We start from the raw sequence: 21,326 nt of genomic DNA on the forward strand, positions 1-21,326 counted from the left end.
GATAGCAGGCTGCCTGCTACACGTATCCACCAGGAGAAGCTCCAAACAATGGACTCCTGGTGTACCTGGCACATAGCTACTCCTCCCACTAGAACTCTGAATTATTTTGCTGGAGGCTACAACATTCTGAGTAGTTTGTTGGGAGTTGACTGGAGGTGGGGATAACTCACCCAATACAAACTTAGCAGAGCTGAGCCGCTGCAGCATGTTGGGCTAGCCTTTGATGCAGACTGGTCCAACAGGTTCTGGATCTACAGAAGAACCAGTTTGACTGGCCTGTTATGCCAACATATTCTGGTTTGATTCCATGTTCCACAGTCGGTAGAAAACCTGCCCGGCGAGTTCAATGAAAGGCATATTAGGTTATCCATTGCACACGGTATAGAGCTTAGATGCAGCAGAACTCTGCCACATCGCAGTAGTGTCTAGCTAACTCTGATGTGGTCCAGAGAGGTGGCTTTCACTGATCTGACATCTATGTTCATAGCTTCAGGTAAAGTGAGCAGGAAAAGACCATCTGCTTTTGACCAGGGGCAAACAGCATCTAAATAAATTGAAGGGTAAGTTCATATTTTTTATATTTTCCAATTTTAAATGCATCTTTGAAAGATTAAATTAAATGTTTAAGATATATATTTTAATATGGCAGCATTAAAACACCTGCACTATTATACTTTTCTGTAAAGCTGGTTGAGTATTGTTTTATGAACTTGCATCTATGTTCATCTATTTGTTGAGATAAAGCTATTTGGTACACTATACACTTTGCTATACTTTTTTGTAAGTTAGTTGTAACTATTGTCATTTAAAAAGTTGAGTTGAATAATTCTGCTAAGTATATCTCACATATTAATGAATCATCTTCAGCCATTTATTTCTTTGATAATATATACTATTATGTTTTACAGGCTGTTGCTACATGCTAACAATTTCATATAGTAAATCTAATTGAGAATAAAATAGTAATTGTTTCTTTAAGGCAAAAGAAAAAAGATATTGTCCTGCTTGGTGATCCTAAGCACCTGAGAGGGACAATTCACAGCAAGATTGAAGAGTGTGAAAAACAAAGATTGTGGGATCTGGTAACTGATTAACGATTGGGCTCAAAGGCATTGCTGAGCTGGGTAGAAAGGAATGAGGACAGGCTGTGTCATGTCTGCTAGGTCTGAAAGCTGTGTATGTTACAGAAGACTTGGATCTTCCTTTCACTTACATTCTAAAACAGTTCTTTCCCGTCTCTTCGTGGAGCCAATTAATTTGTGTGAGGAGTTTGTCACTTAGAAGGCAAGCAGCCTTTGGGTTTCCTTTAGCATACCATGTATTCTGCTAGTCATCACGAGAACTGAGCCCACCCACCTCTGGGGAATTTAACCTAACAGCTGACGTTTGAATTTATCAAGGAACTTTTAAAAACCTAAAGAGTTGGACTGAGTACTTTCCTGTCAGTTACTTTGGCAGGACCTTGCCTGGGACAGAGTGGACCTTTTCATTGTCCCCAGGTCATGGTTATGGTCAAACAGAGAACATAACACTTTCAGTGTGTTAGTAAAGCAGGCAGGGGGTGTTCAGGAGAGACCCACTTTTATAGAGAACACCTTAGATGCTTCTCAGTCCTGCTTCTAGGCAGTTCTGCGTAAACTACCCCAGGAGCTCTGCTGTGCAGCTGCAGTGGAATGTGCTGAGTCAGCGAACCAGCTTTCCTTTTATTCCACATAAATTGTATTTTCCAAGTTTGAGGTAATATGAGTCAAAACTTTTATTTAGTTGAATTTTCTCTTTTCAGTTAGTTTTTGGGTACAATATACATTCAGAGTACATCATGATGTTCCTGCTACTCTGCTGCATATTGTAAAACTGTAAATGATGCTGTTTAAATGCAGGGCTTACTGCTCAGAGACAAACCTGAGACTGAACACTTTCTTATGTTTATGGTTTTGAAGAAAAAGCTGTTGGAGAACCAAATGCGTGTTTTGCATAAAAATACATGGCTAAAATTTCAAGCCCAACTCTACATTTTGGAATGGGATTCTTTAATTTTCACTTAGTTGAACTCCCCCCACCCCAACTAGCTAATTTGGATAATTCAAGACTAAAAACTTGCTGTGAATAAAAAATGAACTAGAATATTAAGAATCTTACAGTTTATTGTATTAAAGGTAGCCTTAAAAATAAGCAGGGAAAAAAATGCATTTTCGACCTTATGTATTACTATAATGAATACCTCCATGCAAAGCCATGAACACTACCAGAAAAACCCCAAACACATATGTTCAACAAATCTTAGGTCACACTCCACCTTAAAAACAACTCTGTACAATTAGTCTGAACCCATCTATGTGTGTACACTTCTACAGTTTTTGAGGCAGTGTGTATGTGTGTGTGTATGTGTGTGTGTGTGTGTGTGTGTGTGTGTGTGTGTGTAGTTTGAGACAGTGTCTCTCTCTGTAGCCCAGGCTATCCTGGACTTGCTATATAGACCAGGCTGGTCTTGAACTCAGCAAGATCCTCCTGTCCCTGCTTCCCAAGTGCTGGGATTAAAGGTTTTTGCCACCATGTCCAACATGAACTTCTAAAATTTTTAATGTCCATTCATTACTAAAAAAAAATAGTGAAATAGAAATCTTGTGTGTCCCTCTTACCCTTAGTTAATGTCCTTCACAGCGGCGAGCAGAGCCTGGTCCTCTGGCCAATGTGTAACTCTGTATTTGGAGGTCATCCCAATCAAGAATGAGAGGACAAGAAAAGGAACCAGGGAACAGCCAATGCAAACTATACTTCTGCATTTTATTTTTTAAAAGATTTTTTTTAAAGTGTGTGCCTGTGTGAATGTATGCCACATGTGTTTGGGTGACCATAGAGGCTAAGAACTGGAGTCATAGGTGGTTGTAAGACACCTGACGTGAGTGCTGGGAACTGATCAAGCCATCTTTCCAGCCCTAAGACTGCATGCACTTTTAAATCCATCCTCAACTTCAACCAAATAGTGCCCAAAGCCAATATATTCTTAGGAGCCATGAAACCACCCAGATTTCCCTGTCAGAGGACAGAAGCAAAGAGCACATATGTACCAGCTCTGACTTCCAGTTGAGGGCCCTTGCAGGCTCTAAATTCCCTACAACTTCAGATTATGTATAGTTTTCCACTAGTTTCAAAGAAACCACAGGCCAAAAGGCTAGGGGAGGAGCTTTCAAGTTCAACTGTCTAAATCTGGTTGCCACTGAAGTGGCTGGAACAAGCAAGGCCCGAGAAGTGTCCAATCTATTATATTACAGGAAAAACATCATCAAACTGCTTTTTCTGTAGTTTACTGATAAATTCTGATATACTTTACACCTAATATGTATTTTCTGAGCTAGTAGCAGAGGATTTCAAATGGGAAGTGAGGAACTTTAGCTTATTTTTATTTCATGTATTCAATCCATTCCCACAAAACCTGAGATGCACTGAAATTTGACCTTCTGTGAGAAAGGCATTTTCTAATAAACTACAACTCGTTTCCTGAATTTGGCTGCTGATCTTAAAGGGCCAAAGAGCAGAGAAATGACCAGTTAGGATGCACTCTACTCCCAGTATTGATCCAAAGATTTTACTAAGTTTACATTGGTAAAATTACAGTAAAAATAAATTGACTACATTGGACCTTAAGTAACACTTTCCATTCTAGCGAAACACAGGATTTTGAATAGTACAAGTTTATTTGGGAGTGTTTCCAAGAAGTTCTGGTTACCAGAAGTAATTAAATATAACCTCTAACATGATATAAGAGCTTGACTCTGAAGAATATGTATGCAAGTTCTAGTCAAGCAGAAGAGAAACCGAAAAACTCAACAGCTTGTCGGTGCTTCAGTGGCAACGACACCACATGCACTCATGCAATGCATAAGCATAGTTTCCAGAAGTGAGGGCGATGCTTGGCATGGTAGTTCATGTCCGTGATCCTAGGACTTGGGAGGGGATGCAGACAGACTGCTGCAGGCTGGAGGCCAACCTGAGCTACAGCATGAGACGTGATCCAGTAAAAACCAGAACAAAAGTCAAGGAGACACAGGTGCAGATAAGAGACCCAGAAATCTAACAAAGAGTGTATCTTTCATTAGCTTGAATTCTATTAGAATAATTATGCCTGGGATTGAAAAAGGAACTCTTGAGTGCTAAAGTAGCCAATGAACTGAATTAGGATAAAACAGGAAAGTTAACCCTAATGTACAGCAGGTAAGAGGTGAGGACACACACTGCTGAACAAACCCATAATAATATTGGGAAGTGGTGGTGCATGCCTTTAATCCCAGCACTTAGGAGACAGAGGAGGAAGATCTCTATGAGTTCCAGGACAGCAAGGATGGTCTCGGAGAAACCAAAAAGCCAAACCAAAACAACAACAAAAAACCCAGATGCACTTTCAAATGGAGGGAAAAAACACACTCTGGTATTTACTATTACATATTACCAAAGGTAAAAATACATCAACATTACCTTCCTTGGACATGAATCACCATTATTAAGTAATTTCAAACAAACACTAACTTCTGAAATTAATGAATAAATTGGTTTCTCATTTCTATAGAATTTTGTAATTGGAATAGGTGATTTTTTAAAAATACTTGTATTAATTCTTTGAAAATCCTATACAGTATATTTTGGTTATTTTCACTCCCCTCTCCCAATTCTTTTTTTGTTTTTGTATTTTGTTTTGTTTGTTTTGTTTTTGTTTTTCGAGACAGGGTTTCTCTGTGTAGCTTTGTGCCTTTCCTGGCTCTTGCTCTGCAGACCAGGCTGGCCTCGAACTCACAAAGATCCGCCTGCCTCTGCCTCCCAAGTGCTGGGATTAAAGGCGTGCGCTACCACCGCCCAGCTCCTCTCCCAATTCTTACCAGATCCATTCCCACCTCCCTACCCACCCAACTTCACGTCCCTTATTATTATTATTATTATTAAACCCACCTTGTCCAGTTTGTGCTGCCCAAATACTCAGAAGTGAGGCTATCCCCGAGACTGGGTCAACCTATCAGGTCACACCTTCAAGGAAAATTGGCTTTCCCCTTCCGGGAGCTCTCGATTGCCAATGGCTCTACAGATGGAAGTGGGAGGGACTCGCTCACCTCCCTTCCCTGTGCTTAGACTTGTGTCTGGCTTGAGCCTGCACAGGACTTGTGCATGCTGTTACAACTGTGTGAGTTCATGTGTGCAAATGCCCTGCTGTGTCCAGAGAACTGTTTCATTCAGCCAACGCCTCTGGCTCTCACAATCTTTCTACTCCCTATCCTATGATCCTTGAGCTTGGGAAGAGGGTGTGATGTAGATATCCCATTTAGGGCTGTGCACTCTACAGTCTCAGACTATGTTTTTCATTCTTAGAACAACCTCTTCAGGTATAATAAATACCTTCTGTTGGGAAAATAAGACCAGTCTAGGAAACATGTAGATAATTAGAGATAGCTTTAAGCTCTGGTCCCATCTCCCAGCTCATAACTCTTCCTGAGGATAATAGGCATATGCCATCTTTGATTATGAGATACGATCTTTTTTTGGGAGCACTTCCTTTTCTGGTCTTTTCTGAAATAATGAGATAAGGCCCTTGGATCTATGGCTTGTTGTGATTTTGTTTTGATTTTAGTTTTGGTGTTTGTTTGTTTGTTTGTTGTAGACAGTCTTCATACATAGCCAAGGCTGGCTCTGAATTCATACTCCTCCTGCTTCAACATCACTCGTCCAGGGATTAGATGTGTGCCTCCATGCCTAACTCAATGAATTAAATGTCCTTGTTTTGGTTTTTGAGATAGGGTCTTACTCAGCAGCCCAGACTGGCCTTGAACTTGTGGCAATCCTCCTGCCTTAGCCTCCTAAGTGCTGAGTACAGGTATAAGCTACCATGTCTGCCTTGATCTATTAAATTTAAATTTAGTGCATGAGAGCTGGAGAGAGATGTCTCTGTGGCTAAGATCACTTACTGTTCTTGCAGAGGGCTTGGGCTCCGTTCCCAGCACCCACACGGAGGCTCACCAGCTTTCTAACTCCAGCTCTTGGATCTGACGCCCTCCTCTGGTCTCTGCAGGCACCAGACAAGCACTTGATGCTCAGATAGACTTTGAGGCAAAACCCTCCTACACATAAAAAATCAAAATAAATAAATTTTTAAATTTAGGACTTGAGGGGGGCTGGAGAGATGGTTCAGTGGTTAAGAACATGGACTGCTCTTCCAGAGGACCCAGGTTCAATTCCCAGCATCCACATGGTGGTTCACAACTGTCTGTGGCTTCAGTTCCAGGGGACCCAACATCATCACATAGACATGCATGCAGGCAAAACACCAATGCACATAAGAAATAAAAAAAAATTAGAATTAAAAAAAAATTAGGACTTGAAAAAACCCACAACACAGGCATGGAAAAGCTACTGTAAATATGTTTTCTAATTCCATCAGAAGTTGATTTATATTCATCTTTCAAATGTATGCATATATACATATATATGTAAGGCAAATAAAAGTCTGTGTAGAACAAAATTCCTTAGAAATAAATTATTAATGCAAAAAAGTCTAAAAGATAGAACCCAGTACTGTAATGTACACCTGTAATCCAGCTCTTGGGAAATGGAGGCTTGAGGATCAGGAGTTTATGGTCATTTTCAGCTATACAGTTTCCATACCAGCCTGAGCTACATGAAACCCCATATTTAGGAGTTAGGGGAAGAAGTTGGGGATGAATATCACCAAAATATATTGTATGAATTATGAAATTCTCATAGAATTAATAAAAATACATTTTAAAAGTTTAAATATAATAAACTGGGAAAACTTTATCAAAGTACATTTCACATTTCTATGAAATCATGAAATGAATTTAAATTCTAGGGCTGGAGAAATGGCTCAGCTGTTAAAGGCTGGGTGGTTTCACATCCAAAATTTCAATAATAATGAATGAAGGTGGATTATGGTAGGTATTTAACTCCAACACTGGCTGAAACATCTATTTTTTCCTTAGTTGGAGACTAAGTTACATCAAACTTTGTTTGCTTGTTTGTTTTTCGAGACAGGGTTTCTCTGTGCAGCCCTGGCTGTCCTGGATCTCACTCTGTAGACCAGGCTGGCCTCTAACTCAGAGATCCGCCTGCCTCTGCCTCCCAGGTACTGGGCTTAAAGGTGTGCGCCCCTACGCATGGCAAGTTACATCAAGTTGAAGTCTTTTTTCATCAGGCATGACAGCACATATCTGTAACCCCAGGAGGCAGAGGCAGGAAAATGGCAAGTTCAAGGTGAGCCTGGACCACGTAGAAAGACCATCTTGAAACTAACTAAAACCTCTCATGATCTCTTGCATTTTAAAGCTTTCTGGAGTAAATAGACAGATATGTTGGGGATATAAGTTAACTTTTTTTTTTGCACAAAATATCTATTTTATTATTTATTTATTCATTTTGTAGGGGGAAGAGGCAATCTTTGGCTCTCTTGACATTGTACTATTTAAAATCCATGTGCCTGTACCTCAAGATTAGCTCACAATGACTGCAGGGACTTGTTTGAATGTGAAATGTCACATGAGAGTACTGTCAACACCCAGATGGAAATAAAATTTCATCAACCTGCTGGCAGAAAGAGTTACATGTGACTGTGACTGACTGCTGTATATCGAATAAAACCTAGTCTTTGATAAGATGATCTTAGGCTGTATTATGAGATGCCAAATATTCCTGTCAGTTCTTCCTTTTGCATAGACATTATTTAACCTACTAAAAGAAAACTATGTAGAGCATTATGTCCGATTTAAATTTTATGTAATAATTTTTTGGCTAAAATTCAGAAACTTTATTACTTTTTTAAAAATATTTTCTAGGCAGGCAGTGACGGTGCACACCTTTAACCCCAGCACTCAGGAGGCAGAGGCAGGCGGATCTCTGTGAGTTCGAGGACAGTCAGAGCTGCACAGAGAAACCTGGTCTCAAAAAAGCAAAAAACAAAATTGAAAACCTGAGCTGGTTGGGTGAATGCTATACTTCACACTTAAGAGGTTGAGACAGAATTGGAAGTTTGAGGTCAGCCTGGAACAAAAATAAATACAAAACAGAAAAATAAAGACGATTAAATAGTTTTTAAAAAAGAAAAATTTAGGCTGGGCAGTGGTGGCGCACGCCTTTAATTCCAGCACTTGGGAGGCAGAGCCAGGTGAATCTCTGTGAGTTCAAGGCCAGCCTGGTCTACAGAGCGAGATCCAGGACAGGCACCAAAACTACACAGAGAAACCCTGTCTCGAAAAACCAAAAGAAAAAAAGAAAAAAAAAGAAAAAAGAAAAAGGAAAATTTAAAGCTTTCATATTGATTCTATCATCAAAAACTGCATGGTGTATGAGAAGAGAGCATCTATACACAAACATGACATTTACAGACAGAGCTGAGACTGGAGTCTTGGGTCTACTTACCTATTATTTACTATTATTACCTAATAGTAGTTAGCAGTTAGTTTTCAACCTCTGTGAAAAAAATAAAAAAAAACTGTACCTGCTCTACCTTTAAGTCTTACTTTTAGGTTCAAAAAAGAAGATATATACTGCATTCTATTGGCTGATGCGGAAGGAGTGAACAAGTTTGAGGAAAGACTAGGCATATAACAAGGATTAGGCCAGCTGGGGCTACAAAGCAAGTCCCAATCTCAGAAAACCAAGGCAAACAATTACACACACACACACACACACACACACACACACGCACGCACGCACGCACGCACGCACGCGCGCGCGTACATTTGTATTTTAACACTGTTCTTGAATTAATTTCCTACCAATATTAAACCACTTCTCAACTCATAGCAATTCTGAGTATTATTATTATGTTTTATCTGGGGATTTTATCTGATTCAGGGTCTCGCGTAGCTCAGAGTAGTCTCAAACTCTATGCAGCAGCAGCAGATCGGCCTGAACTTCTGAGTTCCTACTTCCACCTCCCATGTCCTGAGATCATAGGCACAAACCACAACACCAGGCTCAGCGTGCTATTAGTAAATCAAAAATACAACGCTCCATTGCTTATATTACATATGCAATAATCTACAGATAGTTTGGATATGACTGTAGGATTGACTATGTATGGATGAGAAGGAAATATTCCTGATCACAAAATCATCTGTCTTCTCTTTTTTATTAGTTTACATTTAAAATTCTTTAAAACTTATGACCTGTGATTTAAGACCCAATCCAAGTTTTTTCGAGTAACAGGGAGTCCCATTAACAATTAAACTAGAACAACAGATATTAACCAGGACTATGACTGGTAAGCCAGCCACATGGTGATCTTACACAGCCTGTCCATTACAACATCAGTGTCCCAAACAGCTCACAAAGAAAGTCACCAGGGTATGATGTGTTAAAGCATGATTTCACTATGAATTTTTATACTCTTGATCCTAACTCAAGAAAAACTGGGAAAGTACTAGCTAAAACTCAAAGTCTTTGCTAACTGGCCTGTGGGCATGTCAGTCGGCATTTTCTTGATTGTTAATTGATGGACCCAGCCCAGTATGTGCAGTTCCACCCCTGGGTCCTAAATTCTATAAGGAATGCGGCTGAGCAAGCCAGGGGAAGCAAGCCATAGCAGCTTCCTCCACGGTTCCTGCTTGAGTTCCTACCTCGGCTTCCCTCAGTGATGGACTGTGATTGAGATGCAGAAGCCAGACAAACCCTTTCCTCCCAAGTTGCTTTCTGTTAGTGTTTTATCTCAGCAACAGAAAGCAAACTACAACAGAGACGATTACCTGTGTTTATTTTTATAAATCTACTGAGGAATGTTTTAACAAATAGACTCTAAGTGTCAGTAACTTACAGTTAGCTCTTACAGTTAGCCCTTCAGAATATTTTGTATTTATGTAACTGTAAATAAGTACTATTCGCACTTTCTGACATGGTTGTAACACACACATACACACACACACACACACACACACACACACACATACACATATACACACGACAGTACAGTATATTGACTGGATAAAAGTAGAAAGACTCATTTTTCAAGATTCTTTTTTGGTTTTTGTTTTTCGAGACAGGGTTTCTCTTGTGTAGCTTTGGTGCCTGTCCTGGAACTCGCTCTGTAGACCAAGCTGGCTTTGAACTCACAGAGATCTGCCTGCCTCTGCCTCTGCTGGAATTAAAGGTGTGCACTACCACTGCCCAGCCAATTTTCAAGATTCTTAAAATAAACAAACCTTTTCAATTTTATAGTCTTGGCGACTGCTTTTACATTTTCCTGGCATCTCTTTGACAGTTAAGTCCTGAGGTTCTCCTAAGTGCCACTGTTAGAAAGGCAGTGTAAGACCTACAAAGTGGCCATGGAGATGAAACATTGCCTAAATATGACTACATTATAAATAGATGTCCCTGTCCATGACATATCATTTTGAAAATAAGAGACTAACATTCTTAAACTATTACCACATCTACAACTAGGAATAAACTGTATAAGAACCTTCTTTATCACGCATATAGTTTCTTTATTGAGAAAAATCACATATCCAGGAAAACATTGCCCATTACTAACATGAAATGAAACTCAATGAATCTTTGAAAACAAATGAGGGGGCTGGTGAGATGAGTCAGTTGGGAAAGGCGTCTGCTGCCAATACTGATGACCTAAGTTCGATCCCAGGACCCACATGGTAGAAAGGAAGAACTAACTCCTGCAAGTTGTCTTGATTACCCACGTGTGCTGTGTCCCCAAACCCAGTAAAATACGCAAATAAATGCAGAAAACAACAACAACAACAACAAACAGTAACGACGTGACTAAGGGATGGCTTGGTCCAAAACGTACTTGCTGTCCAAGCATAGGTACTAAGTTCAGATCCCAGCACCTTAAAAACCCCAGTGGGTAGAGACAAGTGGACATCCAGAGTTTGCTACCCAGCCAGCCTAACTCAGTCAGTAAGCTCCAGGTCCAGTGAGAGACCATGTCTCAAAAAATAAGATGGAGGCCAGGAGTGATGACACCCTCTAATTCCAGAAGTTGGGAGGCAGAGGCAGGCAGATCTCTGAGTTCAAAGCCAGTGTGATCTACATAGCAAATGCCAGGCCAGCCAAGGCTACATAGTGAGACCCCGTCTCAATAAACTGACTGACTGACTCACTGACTCACTGACTCACTCACTAAGAGGAAGCAGAGCAAAGGAAAACACCTGATGCTGACCTGGCCTCCACAGGCATATGCACACATGCACATATCCACACCAACATGTACATTTATCACACATGCCACAACAATACACACACCAAATTAAAACAAGTTAGGTTAAATTAAAATATAAACAAATATGCAGCAGGTATGGTAGCTCATGCGTGTGATCCCAACGCTTGGAAGGTTGAAGCAGGAAGATTGCCATGAAGTCAGCACAGGCTATAGAGTAAGATGCTGTCTTAAAACACACAAATCGTTTCTAGAGGAAAAGAAGGACATTTACTCCAGTAGAGCTACAACTACTTATTTAACCAAACTAAATAAAGCTTCTAGCCAGGTATGATGGCACACATGTGTAACACTTGCTGAAAGAGGGGGATTAAAGGCTAGCCTGGTTCACATAGAGTCCAAGTCTATAAATAAATAATAAAACTTGCTGATCTAGGTTGGAAATTGGCCAGACTAAATGAGGCTATTCTTTCTCATTGAAGGTAATGTGTAATCTTTTGTGTTTATGTGTTTGCAGTGCTGGTATAAGGGATCAAACCCAGGAGCTTGTGCATGCTAACTTAGCACTCTATTAATGACCTACATTCCTTAGCTATGGGGTAAATACTTTTGAGAAATATTCTGTTATGTAGCTGAGGCTAGCTGGAACTTCCTATATAGCCAAGCTGGACCCCATTTTGCAGCAATCATCCTGCAACCTCCTAAATACTGAGATTACAGATTTACAAGTGGAAACTACCATGCCCTGACAATCTTTAATGCCTGCTGTGAGTACTTCCATGAATATCTAAGGCACTATCAACATAAAAACATTAATGCTGACATGACCCATGGATGCTAAATATATCTTTTAAAATAATTATAAAATTACTAAACCTGAGTAGAACATTCTTTTGTGTTTTTCTTTTTTCAAGACAGGGTCTCACTATGTAACTCTGGCTGTCCTAGAACTCACTATGCAGACCAGGCTGGCCTTGAACTCACAGAGATCCACCTACCCTTGCCTCCTAAGTGCTGGGATTAAAGGTGTGTGCCACCAGTGTTGGTTAAACGGCGCTGCTCATGGCGCGGCGGTCATCCAGCAGAGGAGAGTGCTGATTGGAGGAATCACAGCCATGGTTACCTTTTTAGAGCTTTGTTGGGAGAGAGAGGGAGAGAGAGAGGACAGATGGAAGGAAGGAGCAGAAAGGAAAGAGAGGGACACACACAGGGCCCACATGCTTTTTAGGCTGGGACGCTGTGCTGATGACGTAACTAAGGACAGAATTCTTATATCCCAGACTTTCACTTATTATAAAAAAGCAGGTAGATGGGAATAGGGGTGTTGTTCCTCTCAAAAACTGCTTCCAGCTGACAATTGGACGTTGGTTGGCTCTTAGGGGAGTCTTCTGAGGTAGACAGGCATTGTGGGATGCTGTCTGTTATCCGTTTGCTCTGGATACATGTATCCCTCTTGGCTGTGGCTGGGAACTTTCTGTTTGACAAGATGTTGATGATCTCTGGACTCCAGTTCTGTGGTGGTCCTGTATCATTGGCTGAACAGTGAGAACAGGGAACTGGGAAGAGAAAAGCTTGTGGTGCATGAGAATTTATTTTATTTTATTTTATTTTTGGAATTAGGGACAAGTCAAAGATCAGGGCCCTGTCTGTATGCATGTGAGAATGAGTGGGTGGAGTTAAGGTGAGTTAGGGCAAGTCGTAGAAACAGTCCAAGCCCGCCCATTTGAGCTGGCCCACTGCCGGCGGAAGTCAGACAGAAAAGGTTGCACGTGGCAGACGCAGAAGTGGGGAAGGAGAAGGGTTTAGAGCTTTAGCAGAAAGCTTGGAGATAAAGTAACTCTTATTTACCCATTCGCTGGCAGAAGTTCCTGTGACTCTGTTATGCGGCCAGGTTTACACTGTTATGTGGCCAGGTTTATGCTGTGCCCGCCCCATCTGCCAATGTAGGTGGTAAATGTATCGTATCCGCCCCTTTGTCTCACGGCTGTAGCTGAGAGAAAAATAAAAAATTAAAATAACAAACTGGGATCAGACTACAATCTCTGGCGTCCCCGAGATTGGAGAGAGATCTATGAATCAGCTCAAGTCATGAGTCCTCTTTGTCAAGGGATCGTGAGGGCTGCGACTGTACTGTAGTTGGTCCACCGTTGAACCTTAGACAACATTTACCTCGTCAGGAGCGGAAAATGTGCCTGCCGTTGCCAGTACAGCCTGAGGACAACCCCCGGGGTGTCCGTTGCAAAGAATATAGCTCAGACTACAGCCATGAGAATGGCAGACTCACTGTGAAGAATCATGGCGGTATCAGTAGTGGTAGCTGTGTGGGGGTCCAGCGGAGGTGGCAAGGGACGTGCGCGTGCTCACAGTCTCGCAGTCTCGCTGGATGAGGGAGGAGGCGGCAGGCAGCAGCAGTCACAGCAGGTCCTCGGTGTTCGGTGGTGTATCCGAGTCACGGCACCAATGTTGGTAAGGCTGTGGCGCTGCTCCTCATGCTGCCCGCAGCGGCCATGGTTACCTTTTTAGAGCTTTATTGGGGGGGGGAGAGGGAGAGAGAGACATGGAGAGAGAACAGACGGAAGGAAGGAGCGGAAAGGGAAGAGAGGGGTGCACAGAGGGCCCACCCGCTTTTTAGGCTGGGATGCCGTTGCATGCTGATAATGTAATTAAGGACAGAATCCTTACAACCAGGTCCAGCAAAGAGAGATATTTTTACTCAGCATAATTAACTTTGGCACTTTTAACTCAAATCATAAACCAAGTATTTTGGCACTTGGAGTAGGATCACATGGATGGTGTATATGCCCATCCATGAACACCACTTACCAACAGCTATAAACAGTTCTTAAAAAAATTATATCAAGTGTCCATTTAACTTGGACCAGTATTTTCAGTTAACATACTTGTGAGTTAAAATCCTATTCCCTTTTGTCTGTCAAACAACTTTTGGTTTGTGCTTAAAATAATGCTGACTACAAGCATGGCCGCTCACTCCAGTTTTCCAGTGTTATATGTTCATGCTAGACATACTGGGTTTTTGTTTTTGTTTTTGTTTTTGTTTTTTTTGTAAATTGCCATAATGGATTTAATCCCTGGCTTAAGTTTTGAGCCAGGAGATACAGGTTCTCACTTAATGGGATGGAAGAGGAGGAGGGGCTAAAGAAACATGGGGAGTTCCAGACACAAACAGGGGACAATGAGATTCAAATACTGCACCCTGCTCCTACTTCCATCCTGGTTCTTTATATGAACCACAAACTACCATTTGTTCCTTTAACAGTAATTTTTTCATTCTATATAATAGTATCTAAAACAGTAGTTTCATGGCCTTGAGCACATGAAACATGGCTAGTCTGAATTGAGATGTGCCGTTTAGGTCAGAGATCCACTAGTCTTCAGAAACACGGTGTGAAAGCAGGGACCGTGACACCGGTAGGAGAGTCTGCAATTCTGAGCCTGGCATGAGTTACTGTGAGATGCTGCCTTAGGAAACAAGAAGACACCCTTAGCATAAAGAAAAATATAAAAATCTCGGGGCTTTGTGTGTATATGGCGTGTGTCTGTCTGTCTGTCTGTCTGTCTGTCTCTGTGTGTGTGTGTGTACAGGCACCTGTACAGAGTGAAAAGTTAACTTTCAGGAGTTGGTCCTTGCCTTTCTATCCTGTTTTTAGACAGGGTTTCTCTTGGTTTTGCTGCTGTGTTCACCAGGCTATCTGGTTCTAAAGCTTGTCTCTGCCTCTCATTCCCCGTAGTTCTGGGGTTACAGATGTGGGCTACCACATCCAGATTTTTATGTAGGTTCTGGGGATCAGAATTAGGTTATCAAGCATGCAGGACAATTAGTTTTACCCACAAACCATATCCTTGGCTTCTCATTACTTTTTAACTGACTACGTGTTAAGGCAATTATTTTAGACAAATTGGGTTAAGTAAAGCACATTGTTAATCCCATCTTTTTGTTTTTATGTTTTCTTTTGTTTCTAGACAGGTCTCTCTATGTAGCTCTCGTCAGTCTGGAACTTACTATGTCCAGGCTAACCCTGAACTCACGGAGATCCACCTGCCTCCACCTACTGAGTGCTAGAGTTACAAGCATGACTCACCACGCCCAACTGCATGTTCTGTTTTTGGTTTTTAATGTGGCTATTAGAAAATTTAAATTCATATCTGTGGTGCTATCAGATAGCATAATGCTAAGACTCTCTGGCAAGAACTAGGGTACCAGATGACTGGAGAAAGCATCCTCTGGTATTTAGAAGCTCCGATCAGTGGAAAAAAATTATGAAAAGAATTAAATAGCATTAGCGTGCTGATAAAGATGAGTATTGAGGTATGGGCCAATGAGGGGCCTTTGTGGAAGAAGACAGGAAGGGGAGTGGAAAGAAATGTTAGGTCAGTCATCTGGAAGCAGCACTGCCTACGCTGAGTTTAACAAGTAGAAACGGCGGGGGCTGGGGGGGTGGGAGGGATTGGATAAACCAAGTCAAAACAGGAGAAAAGAATAAAAGTTCTTTCCTGTTCATAAAGGAGAAGGTCAAGGTGTAAGGCAGAATGGAGAGGACTCAAGTTTCTGTGACACTGTAAGAAGGGTTGCATTTTAATCCTTAGGCAATGGAGTAGTCAGTGCAGGGTTGTAAGCAGTGGTAAAATAAAAAATAATGGCTCAGATCTTAGGCAAGTGCACAGAGACTTCATTATAGTGGACAAGACCGCAGAGGTAAGAAACGGCCTAAACTGGGGGGGAAAAAGTATGAATGGGAAGAAAGCACTAAGCAAATCACTATTTAGGAGGTGACATCTGTAGACGTGTAGGTGACTTGTCTGACCACATGGGGTGGGAGCAAGACCCTGGCCTGTTTTGAGGAGGCACATGCAATCTGGTGATTTTAAAGGACTGTCTCTTCCTGTCAGGAGGGACAAAGGATATCGGATACTAAAAACTAGTGGAGGTTATTGCTGCAAGAGTTACTGGTGACCTAGGGTGGATGTAAGGAGGGCGGTGAGAAGCGAGCCCCAGGGGAACCCAGTCCCGTCATCCAGCACTGCGGAGGGGCTAGAAACTGCATGTTTTCAGGTCAGCCGGGACTGTAGTGCGTCCCTCAACAGCCTGAGCTGCAGTGGAAGGCTCTGCACCCTAAGGGGAGAAAAAGGCAGGTGGTGAGAAGCAACTGTATTTATTTTTTCAAACCTGCCTTATGGCATTGTCCAAATCACAGAATTGAGAAAGAAATGTAGGAATATCACACCCTCTTAGCTCAGTTGTTTTATTTAATCTGGACTAGCTTTTCAGTTGAAGATGGAAATACTGTACAGAAAGGCTTGAAGAATACACTGAGGATGTGGAAGAGAGCAAAGGAAACAGGAGGAGCTGAACAAGGGCTATTTAAAGATTAACCAATACCTTCCAGGAGGTTTTAAACCACGCCATGTTAGTGTCGTTAGCCTACCCTGACATGTGACTTTCCTTCACATTACCCAGTTATCCAACTGTGGGAGTTGAGTATTTACTGTAGAATCAAGAATTTTATTTTTAAAACGGTGAGAGTTAAGTGGTTTTGAAAGCTACATGAGATCCTAAATTCTAAAAAATCCTATAAAACACAAGAAATGTAATTGACTAAATACACACAGCACAGAATTTACCATTTTAACCATTTCCTCACACAACTCTTAACTGAGCATCTAACAGGGGCATCTATGGGTGGAAGTTAGGTGGAGGCAGTGCGTTCCTGGGCCTGACTGGGCAGCTCTGGGGTGGGGTGCAGGGCCCCAAACGTGACGGAAGCAGTCTTCTTCTGCCACCACAGTACATACACACACACACACACACACACACACACACACACACACACACACACAAGAACAGACATTCCTTGTCTTACAACAGGGCAGTGTTCCCATAAACCCAAGAAGAATTAGAAATATTTCAAGTCAAAACAACATTTAATAGGGCTGGGAATGTAGCTCAGTAGTAGAACACTTGCTGTGCATGCAGAAGGCTACACACATACACTCAGCAAAATAGAAAATAAACAACAACAAGAAAAACCTAGGAGGCCATCTGAGCTTAGCCACACGGTACTTTGTACAGCTTTGTTTCCTCCATGACCAGTAACTGTCTGGGAGTTTTGGGTCACTGGGGATGCCCAGAATTACAGCAGAATCATGTAGAGTTATCACTAGCCCAGGAAAAGATCAGAAGCCAAAACTTTGAAGTTTGGTTTCTACTCAACACATATCACTTTCACACTAGTGTGAGGGAAAAATATATAAATATATAAAATTTCTAAATTATAAGCTATGGAAAAAGCAGTATTATGAAGACTCCAAAGTAACTGCTTCTCTAAGTATGCTTTCTCAGGAAATGTTTGGAACTTCATAATTTATTCCCATGGTAGTTCTTAGAATTCTTTTTGGGAGGCAAATATCTACAGTTATGATCACCATTTCCATGACTAAAGTGAACATTATAAAATCTCATAAAAAGAAGGATGTGGTGGCACACTCTTGTAATCCCAGTACTTGGGAGGTAGAAGCCAATGACAAGAGCTCATGGCATCTTTAATCCCAGCACGTGGGAGGCAGAGGCAGTCAGATCTCTGTGAGTTCAAGGCCAGGCTGATCTACAGCGTGAGTTCCAGGACGGTCTGAAAAAAACAAGACAAAAAGAAAACCACCCCAGAAAAACAAAACAACAGAAAAAGTGAATACATCATGGTTATCGAGGGGAAGGAACTTCCAAGCCTAAAGGAGAGAAACACTAAGTAATTAAAGCTGTATACTACAAAGTGTAAGACAGGAACACGTGCTTAAGTTCCTGGAAAAGGAACTAGCTGTCATCCACTGCGATAAAACCAAAAGATGACTGGTGAAGAGGAGAGGAAAGGAGTCTGGTGGGAGGGAGACAAGGCAAGGTCTAGAAGCACCGGCTAGAGAGGCCAGAACAGAAAATGCAAAGCTCGAGGCCTTACTTGGGCTTTCTTGAGAGAGCAACAGGAAGCCCTGAAGGGATTTAAGCAGCAAGGTGACATTATCAGATTTAAATGCACAGCTGCTGTGCAAGTGCTCTGGAAGTAACCATTTTAAAGGACGGGGTAATTTAAATCACCTTTTTTTTAAAGTATGTATTTTAATTTAAATTTAACTTACTATGTAGACCCCATTGGCCTGGAACTCAGAAATCTGCCTGTCTCTGCCTCCTGAGTGCTGGGATTAAAGGCATGTACCACAATGCTCAGTTTAAACTTTAAATTCAAAATATTTACTTTTATTTTTGGAGATTAGGCCTTTAATTCCATTCCTCAGTTATTTAAAATTACTTTTAAATGTATCACAATATTTGTCTCTTAGCTCTGAAATGTTAATAATAACTAGCTTTTATTGAGCATATATTATATTTGTGAATACTATCTTAACTGGCTTTCATAGATTCATTTAATCCTTATACCCCGAGAAGCTTGCACAACTATACTCATTTTATAGGCAGGGAAAATGTGACAGAGGTCATAGTGAGAGCAGGATTCAAACTCAATTCTGTCTCCAAATTCTGCATCTTACTAATTAGACTATCTTAAAAATTGTTTAGTAACATAAACAAAAAAATATATGCACCATGGGAAAAAGATGCCCAATTTTTCCCAAATATCAGAGAAGAGAAAGGCCTAGATAAGTTGACAGGGTAGGTGGGATGGAAGATAAACTGGTAGTTTAGGTAAGAGATTGTGGTAGTTAGTGCATGCCTGTGATCCCATGACTTTGTAGGTGGGGTAGTGTGTAAAGTGACAACACACTGCTCCATGGTATGGCCAAGGGAAGGTTTTTATTGTAGATATGAGAGAGAAAAGCCACAGGCATGTCTAAGAGTCCAGAGAAGAAAGTAGCAGAAGTAGACTGAACACAGGCAGCAGACTGGACAAGGCCATGGCTATCTACAAGACAGGAGAGAATAGAAAACAGTGAGAAGCAGGAGCAGAGCAAGAGAAAGTGAGAGAGCGAGAGAACATAGTGAGAATAGCAGGGTTATAAGGAGAATGAGTAGCTGGAGGGAGGTTAGGGAAGGGGAGGTGAGAAGGGCTAATATGCTAGCATGGACTTTGAAATGTATACCAGGTTACTTACTGAGGGAGCCTGGAGGCCAGCATGAGCTTTGATAGGCTAATAGGTGCCACAGGTAGTCATAAGTCCCTTCTGCCAGCGGTAAGGGAAATGACTACTTTTGGTAGAGGGGAATCAGCTGCACAAGTTCCTGAGGAATATTGGCTTTTATCTGTCAGAAATCCTCCTATATTCCAGGTTGAGCTCATCTATGGATATTTGAACTGCCTTTTGGAGTTTGTTAAATTGGAGTTTCATTTGGATATTACAAGTAGGACTGTCATAAGGCCAACATTATCTACACAGCAAGTCCAAGGCCAGCCTAGGTTGCATGTGACCTGTCTCAGCAACAAACCAAAATAAGAGATTATGGTAGATTATGGAGTCAATGATGAAAGTAAAGTGATGGATTTAGATGACTCTGTAGGTACAACACAGGATTTGGTGATAGATTTGATAGAATGTTTAAGGGAGAAGAGATGTTTTCATGGATTCCGATTTATATCAATGGATTACATACATAGAGAGGTGTTTCGTTTTGGTTTTGGTTAGGAAAGGTCTGGCTATGTGGTCTAGGCTGGTGTTAGGCTCACAGCAACTGTCCTATTTCAGCCTCCTGACCTCAGAAGGGCTGGGATTTTAAGGTGTGTACCATCTATACTCCTATTTCTATTAGAAACTATATTGTTTCACTCTGACAATTAGAAACTATATGTTGTGCTAAAAATAGCATAATAGGACTGGGTACATAACTTTGTGGTAGTGTTTGCTGGAGGGAAAATATAATCCATTTTTCATTCTTTAATTAAGTCTTGTCAAACGGGGAAATAGGGGGCTGGAGAGACGACTCTGCAGTTAATAGCACTGGCTGCTTTTGCAGAGGACCAGGTTCTGTTCCCAGTTTCTACATGGTGGCTCACAACCATCTATAACTCCAGGTACAGGGGATCCAAAGCCCTCTTCTGGCCTCTGCAGGTACCAGGCACGCACATGGTATACATACATATATGCAAGCAAACACTCATACACATAAAATAAGATCTTTAAAAAAAATAAAACTGGGAAGTTACTGTAACAGTAATGAATACTAATAGCCCCTTAAAAGATTCCAACGTTTGTATGGCCGTGGTAAGATAGGACAAAATTACCCTGGAATGTGCAGTCCCAATGAGTGAATAAAGTATTATCCATTTAGATCTGAGATGAGTGGAAAACTGCCTTCTAGACTGGCCTCAAACTGGCCAGGCTTACTGCTGCTTTTGCTTCTCTGGGCTGGGATTACAGGCTTGGTCACCATGTCCAGCACTACCCAACTTTTAAAACCTGTATTATTCCTAGGTCTTCTAGAACACCTAAGTATCACAGAAAACTATTGGGCTGGTTTAAAAAGAGACTGTAATTCTATTTGCTTCCCTGTAGAATCTGCTGTTTGTATTCAAATTGGTCCTTCCCCCTACTTTCTTTGAATCTTAAAACAAGCCACAGGAAATCCTAATTTTAAAATAATTAGTGAAAAGCTAGGAATGTGGTTCCGTTGGTAGAGTGCTTACCTAGCATGCGCAAAGCCCTGGGTTGGGTGCCCAGCACTGCCCAAAAGTAAAAAAACAAAACAAAACAAAAAAACTGACCTGATGTGGAGGCTGCCTCGCGACTATATTATTATAAGGACAGTACTCAGAAGATGGAAACGGGAGAATCAGGAGTTCAATATCATGCATAGTGAGTTTGAAGCCCGCCTGGGGCACTCAGCATTCGCTTCAACAACAAAAACACACAAAAAAAAGTTTTAACAGCCTGTTAACAATTAATTCTAGACACTTCTAATTTCTCACTTCGCACTTGCCAGAAACTCATCATTTAACTTTGGCAGAATCGTTTTGCAATGTGGCGTTCCCACCCAGTCCTCTCGGATGCCATCACTAAACCTTAGGCAATGAAGGCTGCAAACCAAGAGTGAGCCTGTGCACCCCACATCCGTCCACGCCTGCCACGGACCGTGCCGGAGTCAGACAGTCAAGGCTAACTTCCGTCCGACACACGGGCTCGCTCGCGGGCAAGCGTTCAACAC

General features: G+C 41.5%; 1 protein-coding gene across 1 annotated transcript in view; it reads left to right on the forward strand.

Moving 5' to 3' along the window:
- Nucleotides 1–422: 422 nt before the first annotated feature.
- Rbbp8 (RB binding protein 8, endonuclease) overlaps nucleotides 423–21,326 on the forward strand; it is a 100,499-nt gene continuing 79,595 nt past the window's right edge. Inside the window, exon 1 of the mRNA XM_059246036.1 lies at nucleotides 423–560. The gene's annotated coding sequence lies outside the window, so the exon portion shown is untranslated. The remainder of the gene's footprint in view (nucleotides 561–21,326) is intronic.

This window comes from Peromyscus eremicus, chromosome 19, assembly GCF_949786415.1.
Source record: "Peromyscus eremicus chromosome 19, PerEre_H2_v1, whole genome shotgun sequence".
Taxonomy (NCBI): Eukaryota; Metazoa; Chordata; class Mammalia; order Rodentia; family Cricetidae; genus Peromyscus; species Peromyscus eremicus.